The sequence below is a fragment of the Herpailurus yagouaroundi genome, unplaced genomic scaffold (genome assembly GCF_014898765.1).
Source record: "Herpailurus yagouaroundi ecotype Mexico unplaced genomic scaffold, PumYag 186, whole genome shotgun sequence".
In the NCBI taxonomy this organism is placed as follows: Eukaryota; Metazoa; Chordata; class Mammalia; order Carnivora; family Felidae; genus Herpailurus; species Herpailurus yagouaroundi.
Genome location: NW_024412417.1, coordinates 28415656 through 28429494, shown reverse-complemented (window position 1 = coordinate 28429494; position 13839 = coordinate 28415656). Strand labels below are relative to the sequence as shown.

The 13839-nt window shown below is 39.5% G+C and overlaps 1 long non-coding RNA gene across 5 annotated transcripts in view; it reads right to left on the bottom strand.

Moving 5' to 3' along the window:
* LOC121042900 (uncharacterized) overlaps positions 1-13839 on the bottom strand; it is a 254016-nt gene that overhangs the window by 130865 nt on the left and 109312 nt on the right. For all 5 annotated transcript variants that reach the window (XR_005796516.1, XR_005796517.1, XR_005796514.1 and 2 more), the window contains exon 4: positions 7147-7398. This is a non-coding gene — a long non-coding RNA (uncharacterized LOC121042900). The remainder of the gene's footprint in view (positions 1-7146; positions 7399-13839) is intronic.

The following is a 13839-nucleotide window of genomic DNA, read 5'->3' as shown; positions in this document are numbered from 1 at the left end:
ACCATGTAGGTTTTTAAATGTAAGTAAGTATTGTGCCCTTGACAGTGAAGGAAACTAAGGCTCAGAGAATGCACATAACTTACAAAAGGCCACTGGCTTCTGGATACCCTGTTTGCAAGTGTCAGAAACAGGACTCTGACTCATTGAGGCAAGAAAGGATAAATTATGACTAAAAAAATTCCAAAGAAGTTTAAACAAGCAGACCAAATGAGGGTTATGGATGTAGCACGACTTTAGGAATGTTTAGAACCAGCAACTCAAAGTCTACCAAGTCTTTTACGGCATCCTTTCTCCACGGCCTTCTCTGCACGTGCCTTTTATTTCCTCTCGTTGCAGACAAGTTTTCTCCCTTTGGCAGGAAACCGGCCTACCAACAGCTCCAAAGATTTATATCTTAAAATGTCTGGCCCTACAGAGATACTAACTTCCTTTGCACTTGTCAATTCCAAAATTCCTGGCAACAAATGTTCTGTTGATCCTGCCTACCCTGCTGGGCTAATGAACTCTCTCTATTCCTGAAGTCACCATATGGATGACAAGAAATGGGAGCAGAATTGGGAGGAAGATCCAGGAGAGTTGGAGATGATCCCCAAGAGACAAACTCAGAAATGTTCACTACAAAAAACATAATATAGGGCCTGCAAGAGAAAATTTATTTTCACTACGCAGATGAGGAAAACAAAAGTTAAGTGATAAGAATGAATTAAAATTTAACTGTCTTGCCCAATGCAACCCAATAAACAAGTTGATGGGACTGTACTCAGGCACCTCTAAATTCGCTTTGTTTTCGTCTAAATCTGCTTCCAAATCAAAGAAGAGAAAGTGGCTCAGGGAAAGTGTTGCTAACAGGGTCATACACAGCATCTCACAGGACTAGCTGATGCCAGTGGAATTTGAAGTCCATAGATTGGATCAAAGCCCAATTCCTCAGGCATCTATCTTCTTAAGAAAATTGCAGATACAACAAATTAATAAAGAATAATAACAGTGATATTGATCGATCACTACCTTCATGCAGTGAAATTTGCTTGTTTATCCCAGCAAATAAAACTCTGAAAAGTAAGTAAAATTATCACCATTTAAAAAAAATTTTTTTTTCAACGTTTATTTATTTATTTTGGGACAGAGAGAGACAGAGCATGAACGGGGGAGGGGCAGAGAGAGAGGGAGACACAGAATCGGAAACAGGCTCCAGGCTCTGAGCCATCAGCTCAGAGCCTGACGTGGGGCTCGAACTCACGGACCGCGAGATCGTGACCTGGCTGAAGTCAGATGCTTAACCGACTGCGCCACCCAGGCGCCCCTATCACCATTTTATATAAGAGGAAATTGAGACTAAGAGAGGTGAAGATTTTACCTAACGCCATGGCTGATATTATATCATGGCTGATATAAGCCTATAACCAACAAGCTTCAAAGTTTTCTGCTTTCTAAATATCTTCTACTTCCAAAGAGAAGAAGGTGGAACAGAATGTATAAAGATTCTCCCCCATAAAAATGGTAAAGTGCATTAGTACCTGTATTTGCTATGATCTCAACCAGATGAATAATCCTTGGAGGCAACAGGGACAATGGACATCTATGGTCTCAGGAGACCTGGAATCCTGGCAACTAACAGTGAGGTCCTGAATCTGATATAGAGACTCCAAATATAAACTGACACCAGGGATACAGTTAAAAAAGACAGGGTCCTCCACCTAAGGAGCTTACACTGTCATTGGGAAATAGGCCATAATTTTATACAAAACAAATAAACAGATAGCTAAATCGTTGGATGGTTTTAAGAGAAGTAACTTAATCTGACTTATATTTTAAAATGATTACCCTGAAGAAGAACTCAGTGAGGGAAGAGCACATCACTGTGCGAAGGCATGGATATCAGCAAGGCTGGAGGCCACTATAGAACAGGCAATGATGAAGGCTGGAACTCAAGTGTTAGCAGTAAGATTTGTGGGTGGTAGCTGAACTCAGGACACATTCTGGAGAAAAAACCTGCAAAGTTGTGTACAGGGTGTAAGGAAAATAAAGTAATAAAAATCCCCAAATCCTGGATTTTTTACCTGTACCAAGGATTCTGTGGTAAGGACATTTACTAAGACAGCAAAACCTTACAGGAGGGCCAATATTGTGAGTAGGGGGTGGACACTTCCATTTTGCCCATGTGATGACTAGTATGGCTAGTTGACATCAAAGTGCAGATGCCAGTTAGGTAGTTAGGTACGTGACTTTGCCATTCAGAAAGGAGACTGGGACTGTAGATTTAAAAGTAAGAGTCTTTAGGGGCGCCTGGGTGGCTCAGTAGATTGAGCGTCCTACTTTGGCTTGGGTCATGATCTCGTGGTCTGTGAGTTCGAGGCCCGCATCAGGCTCTGTGCTGACAGCTCAGAGCCTGGAGCCTGCTTCAGATTCTGTGTCTCCCTCTCTCTCTGCCCCTCCCCTGCTCATGCTCTGTCTCTCTCTCTCTGTGAAAAATAAATAAACATTAAAAATTTTTTTTAAAAAAAGTAAGAGTCTTTTGCTTACAAATTCCACTGGAATGGGTGAATTCTCTATGGAGACACTATAAAGAAACCAAGAGAAGTAAGAATGGGTCCTGTGACATATTAAAATTTACAGTCCTGATGGAATTGCAGACAGCAAGTTACTCAAGATGTAGTGTTAGGTGGCAGAAAAAGAAAGGGACTGTGAGTCACAGAAACCTAAAGATACATGAGTTTCAGGAAGGATGGAGAGGAGATCAATGACAAATGCTACCAAATGCAAGGCATCAAATAAATAGGGATAGAGAAATCTGGATCAGAAATCATTTTGCTGCAAGCTACAAAGATCCCTCTGAGATTATCTTAAACAACAGAGGGCTAGTTGCTTAACATAACAATATGCCTAGACCCTGGGCTATTCTAGGGTTTCTTTCTTTTTTTTTTTTTTTAACGTTTATTTATTTTTGAGACAGAGAGAGAGAGAGCATGAACAGGGGAGGGTCAGAGAAAGAGGGAGACACAGAATCTGAAACAGGCTCCAGGCTCTGAGCTGTCAGCACAGAGCCCGACGCAGGGCTTGAACTCACAGACCACGAGATCATGACCTGAGCTGAAGTCAGACGCTTAACTGACTAAGCCACCCAGGCGCCCCTATTCTAGGGTTTCTTAATTCAAAGGGTCAACAACACTACCAAGAACCAGATATTCTCCATTTTGTTTTTCTGCCATCCTCAGAGTGTAGACAAAGTCTTTTTAGGTATTAGCAAGATGATTATACATCTTCAAAACTTCATGTAGACATAATCCCGTCTAAGAAAGGAGGTTTTTTTTCTTCTATTCTGTCTTTAGTAGGAAGTGCCCAGATATGCCCCCACTAAAATTTTACTCAAAATCCACTAGCCTTGACTGGTCTTAAATCAGTCTATACCAGTCACTGTCAAGAAAAATAGAATTACTTTTTCTTTTTTGTTTTGACCAATTACAATTCACATCCCAAGGACTGGGACGAGGTCTGGTTATCTCCTGTATCACATGAGAAAAATAACCAAATGTAATAAAAGACTTAACTAAAATAAGAGGAAGATGAAGACAAAAAGGAAAAAGGAAGGAGTGAAGAATAGGAAGAAAAGGAAGGGGAGGAAGTGAGGTACAAGAAGAAAAGTGGGGATGGAAATATCTTTGGGATAGATAATCAGCAGTATCTGTATCACAGTTTTATAAAGACAATTTCAGTGGAGGATGGGATTAAAAGTTCTATTAAAGCAACTGCAGAGAGAAGGGGAGGCCAAGAACACAAGACAGTAAATATAGACAATATTTTTAAAAGGTTTTTATACACCAGAGAAAACAAACACAATAGTTTCCAAAGAAGGATATAGGGTCAAAGAAGTTTGGGGTTGGTTTCAGGTTTGTTTTAGGATGGGTGATTTTGTGCCATTTGTATGTCAGTATGAATGAGCCTAAAACGGGAAAAATTTTGATGTAGGAAATATGCAGGGGCCAAGTCCTTGAGAAAAGGAGTTGGAAAGGAATCTAAGACCTTAGCAGTAACAAAAATAAAGTTCATCTTTTATTTTTTTATTTTTTTAATGTTTATTTATTATTAAGAGACAGAGAAACAGAGCATGAGCATGGGAGGGGTGGAGAGAGGGAGAGACACAGAATCTGAAGCAGGCTCCAGGCTCTGAGCTGTCAGCACAGAGCCCGATGCGGGGCTCAAACTCACAAACAGCGAGATCATGACCTGACCTGAAGTCGGACACTTAACCAACTGAGCCACCCAGGCGCCCCTAAACTTAATCTTTAATAGATGGGTAATTCAGTAGTTGGGTACAAATGCTAAATAGATGATTAAATTGTTAAAAGATAAGGTAGTTCAGATCCAATGGTATCTGTTTTTTCTACAAAGTAAGCTTCACTGGTATGAAGAGAGTAGACAGATGTAAAGGGGATGCTTGAAATTTGGGGACAGAGGGTAAGAATTAAGAGTCTCTGAGAGGGAGGAAGTGTATTGATCAGAGAAGTATTATGGGGCAGGTAGGCAGAGTACAGTTTGTTTTACTGTGTACAAAGTGCTTTCCACAGGGCCTAGCACCTAGGAAGCATTCAACAGGTATTTGTATTATGTATTCATTGCTTTATTTTTCAATGATGGTGAAGGCTCTGGATATTAAGTGTTCACTTCATGACAGACACTGATCTAAGCACTTCTTTAAAAAAACAAATTGCATTTAATCCTCACAATGCCCTTATATGGTAGGCGCTATTTTTATACCCATCTCCTAGCTTAAGAGAGAGAGAACAGCAAGTAAGTGACAGTGCGAAGCTTTGAACCGAGTCAGCCCGATTCCAGATTGCCCGCCCTTCACCACCATTCTATGCGGCAATTCACAGAGGAATAGATAAGGCCAGGAAGTGAAGACACAGCTTGGTGGTGTGTATGAGGGCACAAGAATCTGGGGTTTTGAAAAAGGAAGGAGGAGAGACAGGCTGAAGTGACAGCAGGGAGCAAGGCTTACGAGACACAGAAGCATTTCAAGCATTTCCGACCAAAAGAACAACATGAAAAAACAACTTCAAATTTGGGCAACCAGTGGGCTTGGCAGTTCCTTAGGGTTCTGTCCTTGTCATTGTATTTTTATCCCAGGGAGAGGAAGTTCTTGCAAAGTCCTTGCTCTCTATCCCAGCCTTGCTAAGAATCATACGAAGTTTAGGATGAGGTTATCTTAACCTGATAAGAGGATATCAAAGTAAATTTTATTTTTGGAGGGGGGTGGGGGTGGGATGGTTCTCAGACCAATACCCACATGAAAGTAGTTTTTAAAAAACAGAGGAAAAACTCTCAAATTTAGAGACTCTTCTGCTATGCGAGATATTGTAAATAATGAAATTAGGTACATATCTTCGAATTCAATTTTCCATGATAGTTTTGAGAATAAATAAATAAATTGAACACTTTTCAAAACCAGCCAGTATAGATCAGGGGTAAGTCAGCAAAGTGCAGCCTATGGGCCAAATCCAGTCCACCACCTGTGTTTGTATGGCTTAAGAACTAAACGGCTAAGAACTAAGAATTACATGTTTAAATGACAGGGGAAAAATCAAAAGACAAAGAATATTTAGTGATATACAAATACTATACAAAATTCAAACTCTAAATGAAATAATTAAAATCTCATTACATGTCAGCATTAATAGATGAACACTTGCAAACTATTTTGAGGATGGGGACATCAAACCCAGTTAAATGAAATGTTATCCCCTCCAAAAGAATTCGATTCTTTTCATTCCATTGCAAAAAAAGTGTATTCAATGATTATTATATTTTTAATTTCATCAGTGAAATATAGTGGAAATTTGTTTTCTCTCATGTTATATAAGTACCTACAAAATCTGCTCTATTTTATTTCTTAGCCTAAAAAGTTTAAAAGTATTGACTTTTGGTAATAGATAAAGGGTAGACAAAATTTACATTACTATAGGTAACATAGTATAAATATAGCCATTTGATCACATATCCCTTCAGCCAACAGACATTTATTGAGCACTGGAAACTATCTTGGTTGCTGAGGATACAAAGTTGAAAATATATGCCTTTTACTGTCAAGAAAATCACAGCCTTATTTTATCGTTGTGGAAATTCTGGTAGAATTTAAGCACAAAGGATTTCTACAAAATTCTCCTTCAAATGAATATGCCCTCCACGTTCTCCCACTCAATCTCCATTTTTTATTGGTTATTGGATTTTTTATTTCTATATAACTTTAACTGATTCACTGTTTTTCAACCCAGGATAAAAAGTGGGAGTTAACAAATGTGACATCGCTCCCCTGTCTTTAAGCCCACTGGAATATCTTGTGACCTCTCCTTCCTATGCTTAACCCCCATTATGTCATTTAATTTGTTGGGGTGCTAGCATGCCACTTGAATAAAGTCTTCCAAGGTATGTGTCTTGCCAAGTGGAACTGAACATTGTCTATCACTGTTGCAACTGCATCGCTCACACATAGAAGCAAGACCCAAAGTCATTTCCATATTTTTCGGTAGCTAACTCTTATCCTTTTCTTTCTAAATTGCCTCTGACATCAATAGCCCTACAGGATTTCAGTGTGGGTTTAGGAGACTGAACAACCAATGAATATGGGGCATTCTTATAGCATGCAATCATAACTTGTGCTTAGCTTTCATAACAAAATCTTGTCCAAAACCATCTCAAAGAAGCCAAAACCAATCCAAAACCACTTCCTAGGTCCATATTGCATAACAAGTGGATATGTTCTTTCCCACCACATGATGAAAGGCCCTAGGTGCCTAGATGCCTAATCATGTGAATAGTGAAAGTAGTTGTCTATTAGGTCCAGGCTACAAAAATTGTAAGATTTCTGGGTCCATGCTATTTAGTAAACATTCTTCTATTCACATCCATTGCTATTCCTTCTCTGACTCCTGAGAAGAGTGTTGCTTTCTCTCTTCCCTCACATCCTAATAAAACTTTGTGGGATTTGGCAAGGGGAACTTAAGGCTTTCACTTAATTAATACCGATAGATCAAGAAACAGAGGAAAATGTGAATGAATATTTAAGAGCTGCACTGATAGAAACAATAGAAATTGGGACATGAAGCTTTTTAACATTAAACTATTTTTCTCATTTCCCAAGGAACTTACCTCCCTAAGCTCTGTCAATACTGTTGAGCTCATGTGTCTGGGAAATAGCAAGGATTTGGGAATGCTCACTTGGCTCAGTAATCACATCTTTCCGAAATGCCTTCTGTGGTAGCAGCAGAGATTCTCTGGATTCTGAGTCCATGGGAGGAAGCCTCCATTCCTTTCCTTGTGGATTTACCAATACACAGAACTGGGAGGTCTCCATGCTGACGCCCACTGCACTTTGTACAGAGGGGGAGGGTTTGGACAGTGCTGGAATGGCAAAGGAGAAAAGAATGAATTAAAAGCTCAAAGGGACAGAAATTAGAGATTTTTTTTTTAAGTAAGAGAAAAAGTAAGTGTGCATGGAGGGCAGGGTTGCATGTAAACACAACGACCAGGGGTCCAGATCATGCGAAGTTATTCTAAGTAGCTCCATAACCTGTTCCACCCCACCATCCAACCAAAAGAAGGTCATTTCTTCTTCATAATGACTTATTATGGTCTCTACAACTGCCAGTATTATCAAAATTCTTTAAAGGCATAATGAAAGAGATATGTATTTTAACTTAATGAAGCCAATCTGATGTCATTTTGGTAAGAAAATAACATAACAAAATTATTAAATAGATTTCTGAGATCTATACCCACCACCATCAAAAGAAGAGTCTTCAAATAATCGCGCTTTGTGCATCCCACATCTCTGGGAAGATATCATTCCCTAGCCTTCATCAGAAACCTAAAAAATTCTTTATCTCCCCCAAACAAAGATATAAGGAATAACCAAAGTGTGCAATTTCTATCTCCTAAATATCTCTCAAATCTGCCCCTTCCTTTGTATCCATACTGCCACAACTTGCATCAAGATCAACCCATCTCTCATCTATATTTCTGCTATAAACTAGGTGATCCTATTTGCTGATTCTCTTCAGAGACCTTTCTAATTTGTAGATCTGATCTTGTCACCTTCTTGCCTAACTTGCCTTTGGGTCTCCCACAGCCTTCAGGATAAAGTTCATTCTTATCTCCATCTTTACAGCACACTTGTTTAGTGGCCTTTGCAGAACAAATCCCAGCATGGCTTTAGTGACATGCTCTGCCATCGTGACATTTCTTCCAATGTTTTATGCTGTCTCATACCTTTGCATCTTTGTTGTAATACTGGATATTCTTGCCTATATGTCTCATGAAACTGTGTCCTCCATAAGCATAGGAAACATGTCTTCTTTACTGTTATAGCCATGACATTTGACATAGTGTCTGGCACATGGTAGAATGGGACAAAAGACCAGTAACTTTTAAATCAAGTTAACAATTCCAAAAGGAAGGATTATTTGCTGGCTGAGTACAGACATCACAGGGCTGAGGGTGTAGTTATCTTGACAGTCATAAGAAAATGTAAAGGTCTCAAAACTGTGGGCCAAGAGGAGTAGGACAGGGTGAGTGATAGGCACCAGAGGGGGAAAAGTGCTTAAAAACAGTCTACTGCATAATTTTGCAGAAGGCTGGCCCTGATGTGAAGGGTGGCTCAAAGGGAACTTGCTGCCTGACACAGGCGTAAAGAATACCAATTATTTTCCTCTTAAGTAGGGCCAGACCAACTCCACAGAAAACCAGAGAGGATGGACACAGCATTCCTGGAAGGAGCTGATGGTGCTGGTGCCATCAGCTGGGTTGCCTAAGGAGACACGCTGCAGGAGCCACCCAGCTGAAGGCTGGTACACCACAGATGGGCATGCTTCTTGGAAAAGACCTGTGGCAATTAGGAATTCAAGCTGAGCCCCAACTTTTAAGATGAAGCCTTCTAATTTTCCTTTTCCCTCCCCTGAGCTTCTTCCAGGAAACCTGCCTTGTCCTCTGCTGTGGTTAGGAAAGATCAAATGTGCCTTTTACCGAAAGGCAAGCTTTCCTCTCCTCTTGGCTCCTTCATGTGAACCCGCATGCTCACATAGGGACGCTCCTGGGTATCTGACATGGAGCGACCTCCACTCTGTATCTATCTATGATCCTTCATGCAGAATGGGAAGTCACAATGTCACAGTGCAAGGCCAGATCAGACAGCCTAAGATGGTTAATGATGACAGAATAATGCGACCATGAAAACCACTTTGAACAGAATTTTTTTCTGAGATGCATTTTAAGTGCAGACAACTTTTAGATACTTTTGTGCTATGCCTTCATAATTTCACTCATGCTAACTAATTTTGTAGCCAAAAATGATACCAGGAGAATTAGGGAGAAGGAGAAGGACAGGAGAAGGACAAGGACAAGGAGAAGGACAAGGAGAAGAAGAAAAGGCATGGCCTATCCTACTAATTAAATAACAATTGGTTTTTGGAACAGGAGAAAGAAATTTGACCCAATCTTTTCACCCCATATTCCAAAAAAATTTCCAAACTTGTCAAGGCTTGTCCTGCTTCCCATGGGCACACAGCATAACCTTCTAGCAGGTTTCTTCTATATACCTACTTCCTCCATTCTCTCCAGCACTTTAACTCTCACACCATAGAATCATTCCCCTTCCACTTCTGTCCCTCTCATCAGCTTGTGAACTCCTGGAAGATAGGAATTTATACCAGATTTTTCAACTTCTCACCATTAGGTCACTCTTTTCTTTGAAATACTCCTTCCTGTGTGTCACTGCAGGGCTGTAAGCTCATCATGGGCAAGGATCATGGCTTATTTCAGTGCATAGAAGTCAAAGAATGTGTAAGTACTGACTGCTTGTCTAATTTGGCCAAAACGTTGGTTGGCCACATACTGCCATGTCCAAAGTTTGCATGCAAAAGCACTGTTGCTCTTTTCTGAAACATTCGTTTTTGTCACATTAAGTTAAATATCGCAGATGGAAGGATTTAACTACCTCAGCCCGTGAGAGGGCTATGAAGGTGCAGGTGTTGTTAGCACTTAACAGGATTTTGAACTTGAGGCAGTATGCAGTGGTGATGATGATCTAGGTTATTTCTCACCCAAGACACTCATAGAAAAATATCCACAGAACTCAATCAGTGGCGCCTTTGAGGCTAGAAAAGCTAGGTAGTCCTGGAAATGGAAGGACCATGAGGTCATGATAGAACAGTCATGAAGGGAAATGTACTGTGTTTTATAAATCACAGGGTTCCTGACCCAAGGAAGAACTCAATTTCTTTGACGATTCCACAGTATTTTTAGCCATAGAGTTGGTTAGTTCCTTGTCTGAATAATATTCCTCCTTTGTTTACTTAACTCCTGATTCTTCCTTCCTTCCTTCCTGCTGTGAAATGGTATGTTTACTGTGTATTGCTAAATCACTACCATATTTACTTGTGTTTTATTGCCACGGCACTCACAACCCTTTTTTTCCTCCAATCTGTAAGGAAAAAACATAACTTGAGAGAGAGAGAGAGAGAAAGAGAGAGAGAGGAGAAAGAAAGAAAGAAAAGAAAAGAAAAGAAAGAAAGAAAGAAAGAAAGAAAGAAAGAAAAGAAAGAAGAGAGAGGAAGGCAGGCAGGCAGGCAGTAGGAAAGAAAAAGAGAGAAAGAGAAAAGCTTGGCTTTTACATGAGCAGAAATGTTTCATTTTATTTACTACTACATTCTGAGCACTTTCAAGTTATCAGGTATTATTAAGCACTTACCATATATTATCTCAGTTCACACTGATCACATTGATAGCCAGATACCTGTTATTACCCTCAGTTTTATTTACAGGGAAATAAGCACAGAGAAGCTTTCCCAACATCATCTGCTAATATATGTAAAGACAGAATTTGAACCCAGGTCGGTGGGACTCCAAACTTTAACTCATAGCTAATAAACTTCTATTATCTTCAAGACCGATGACCATGTTCATCAGTTTCAAAGACATCACTTGCCTGAGAGAACTGAGTATCACACAAGACCACAGAAGTCATAGGTTTCCTCATCTTACTGATGATATAACAAAGACTTAAAGAATTTAAATAACCCATGTAAGATGTCAAAGCTGCTTTGTGCTATCTCAAATCAAAACTAGGTTTTCTTGTCTTCCTGTTGGTCTCTTACCCTCATAACAACAGTGATTGCTCGTGCCTTTATATCTTTATCATGGTTTTTCTGTCGAGCACTATTTCTTTTTCCTCACTTAAGAAGCTCTGTGTTTGGCAAAGGAGAATGAAACATCTCAGAGGGCTCTGTCCAAATATATCATTTGAGGCTATTGTGCACACACTGGATCCATTAAACCTTTTGGATGCTTAAGACATCTTGGTTATGAAAGATGATTATGTAAATGAAGATGCTAATTCACACTTTCTCACTTTATAAATTACCCCTAGGAATTCACTTGGCCGGTGGATGAGACAAAATACAAGCCAGGCCAACGCTAGGCCAACTTCAAATAGGCGTATTTGTTTTGGATGACTTCCTGTGTCCCCTCCACCCTTCCCCCACCTCCTAGCATTCATCTTCCCTGCTCAGCTGTCACCTGCCCTTTGGCTGCCTGAGCACACACTGTACCAACTTCTCTCTTTCTTACCTCCACGACTCTCTCTTCCCCTCTCCCCTAGCTCTCCTTCCCTAAGCTGGATGATCTCCCTCAAGGTTTTCAGGGCTCTATCCTTTTTTCCTATGCTCTTTCCTGTCCTTTTCCCTATATTCTGAGAGCATTTGTGACCTTCCAATACCTCCTTCAACCTACTCCCTACAGAAGAATTCCACCAGAATGGGGCATTGCCGTAACCTTTGGATCTTTCCTCTTTTTCATGACTACCACCTGGTCAACACTCAGCTGTCTGAATACCATTCCTTCATGTCCTGCTCTTTCAGGTGGTTAAGACAATTAACTACTAATGTCACTACTAATATTAGTTAATAATTAATAATAATAACTTATTGGTAGTAATACTCTTGTTGATATTAATATTATTATTAATTTCCTTAAAAGAAACCAATACACCAATCTCTGCCGTGTGAACTTCCTGATATGTTACCTCATATAGTAATCAAATTCAAAAGTACATGTGAGAATCCCAAAGACCTTCTAGGAATAACTACATTTAAAGACAGGTAGCAATACTCATTCCTTTTTTTTAATTAAAAAAAATTAATTATTTTTAAGAAAATTTTTTGAGAGAGAGAGAGAGTGAGTACACATGTGCACATGCATGGCTGGGGGGGTGGTGGGGAGGGATAGAGGGAGGAACAGAGGGAAAGGCAGAGGGAGAATCCCAAGCAGGTTCCATATCTAGCACAGAGCCAGATGTGAGGTTTGATCTCACAAACTGTGAGATCACGACCTGAGCCAAAATCAAGAGTTGAATGCTTAAGTGACTAAGCCACCCAGGCACCCCTAATTTTTATTTTAAGTAGGCTCCACACTCAATGTGGCCCTTGAACTCATGATCCTGAGAGTAAGAGTTGCCAGGTGCCCCCATTTTTTTTTTTAATTTTAAGTAATCTCTATACCCAACATGGGGCTTGAACTCATGATCTTGATATCAAGAGTCACATCCTCCTCCAAATGAGCCAGCCAGGTGCCCCTTTTTAATTATTTTATGTTATTCATTAAAAAAATTTTTTTCTTAACGTTTATTCATCATTTTTGAGAGACAGAGAGAGACAGAGCATGAGTGGGGAAGGGGCAGAGAGAGGAAGACACAGCATCTGAAACAGGCTCCAGGCTCTGAGCGGTCAGCACAAAGCCCGACGCGGGCCTCAAAATCATGAACTGTGAGATCATGACCTGCGTCGAAGTCAGATGCTCAACTGACTGAGCCACCCAGGTGCCCCTTTATGTTATTTTTAAGTAAGCTCTATGTCCAATGTGGAGCTTGAACTCACAACCCCAAGATAAAGAATTACATGCTCTACTGACTGAGTCAGCCAGGTGCCCCCATACTGATATCTCAAATCGCATCATAGAGATAAATCACTGCCAGCATCCTTTAACTCCAAAGTTAAGATTATTTATCCAAATCTTACTAATTTCTGTTTCATTCCTCATCGTGTCTGTTACATCTTGTTCCCAGATAAGTGGTTTATAATTTCATGAGATAGTAGTGAAAGCTTTATTTTTCCTTTCATTTACAGTGTTAATTTTTAATTGAAAAAGTAGTGCAAGCCTGTTCTAATAATCAAGTCTAAAAATGCAGAGGGATAGAAGGAAACCATTAACAATTTCACTCTACCTCATTTCTACTCAATTCCGAAATAACCAATGTTAAGAGTTTGGTGAGAATCCCTCCATCCCTTTCTCTATGATTCAAAAAATCATATTCAAAATAAATATGTATTTTCACACAGAGATATAAATACAGAAGTAAAATGTTTTAATTATGTTCCAAATATGGGATAATGTTATGCATATGGATTTCTTCCTTGCTTTTATTCTTAGTAATATATCATGGACATCCCTTTGGTCTTTATATTATGGACTTTATAATTTAGTTAACTTTCCTCCTATTAATAAGATATTCAGATTGTTTCCAGTACTATTGCCACTACAAATAATAATACAGGAAATATCATCAATTATAGTTTTGCATTTTAGTGGCTATTTTTATCTGTAGGATATATTTCCCAAAATGAGATTGCCTAGGTCAAAGAATGCATACATTATTTTTCTGGAAGAGATTGGTTAGAGGAATTCACACTTTCATGAACAATGTCTGAGAGTGTCTGTTCCTTAACAGCTTTATAATAGATAAAGTTTGTTTGATAAAAATATTATATGAGTTACAAGCATACAACAAGTCTA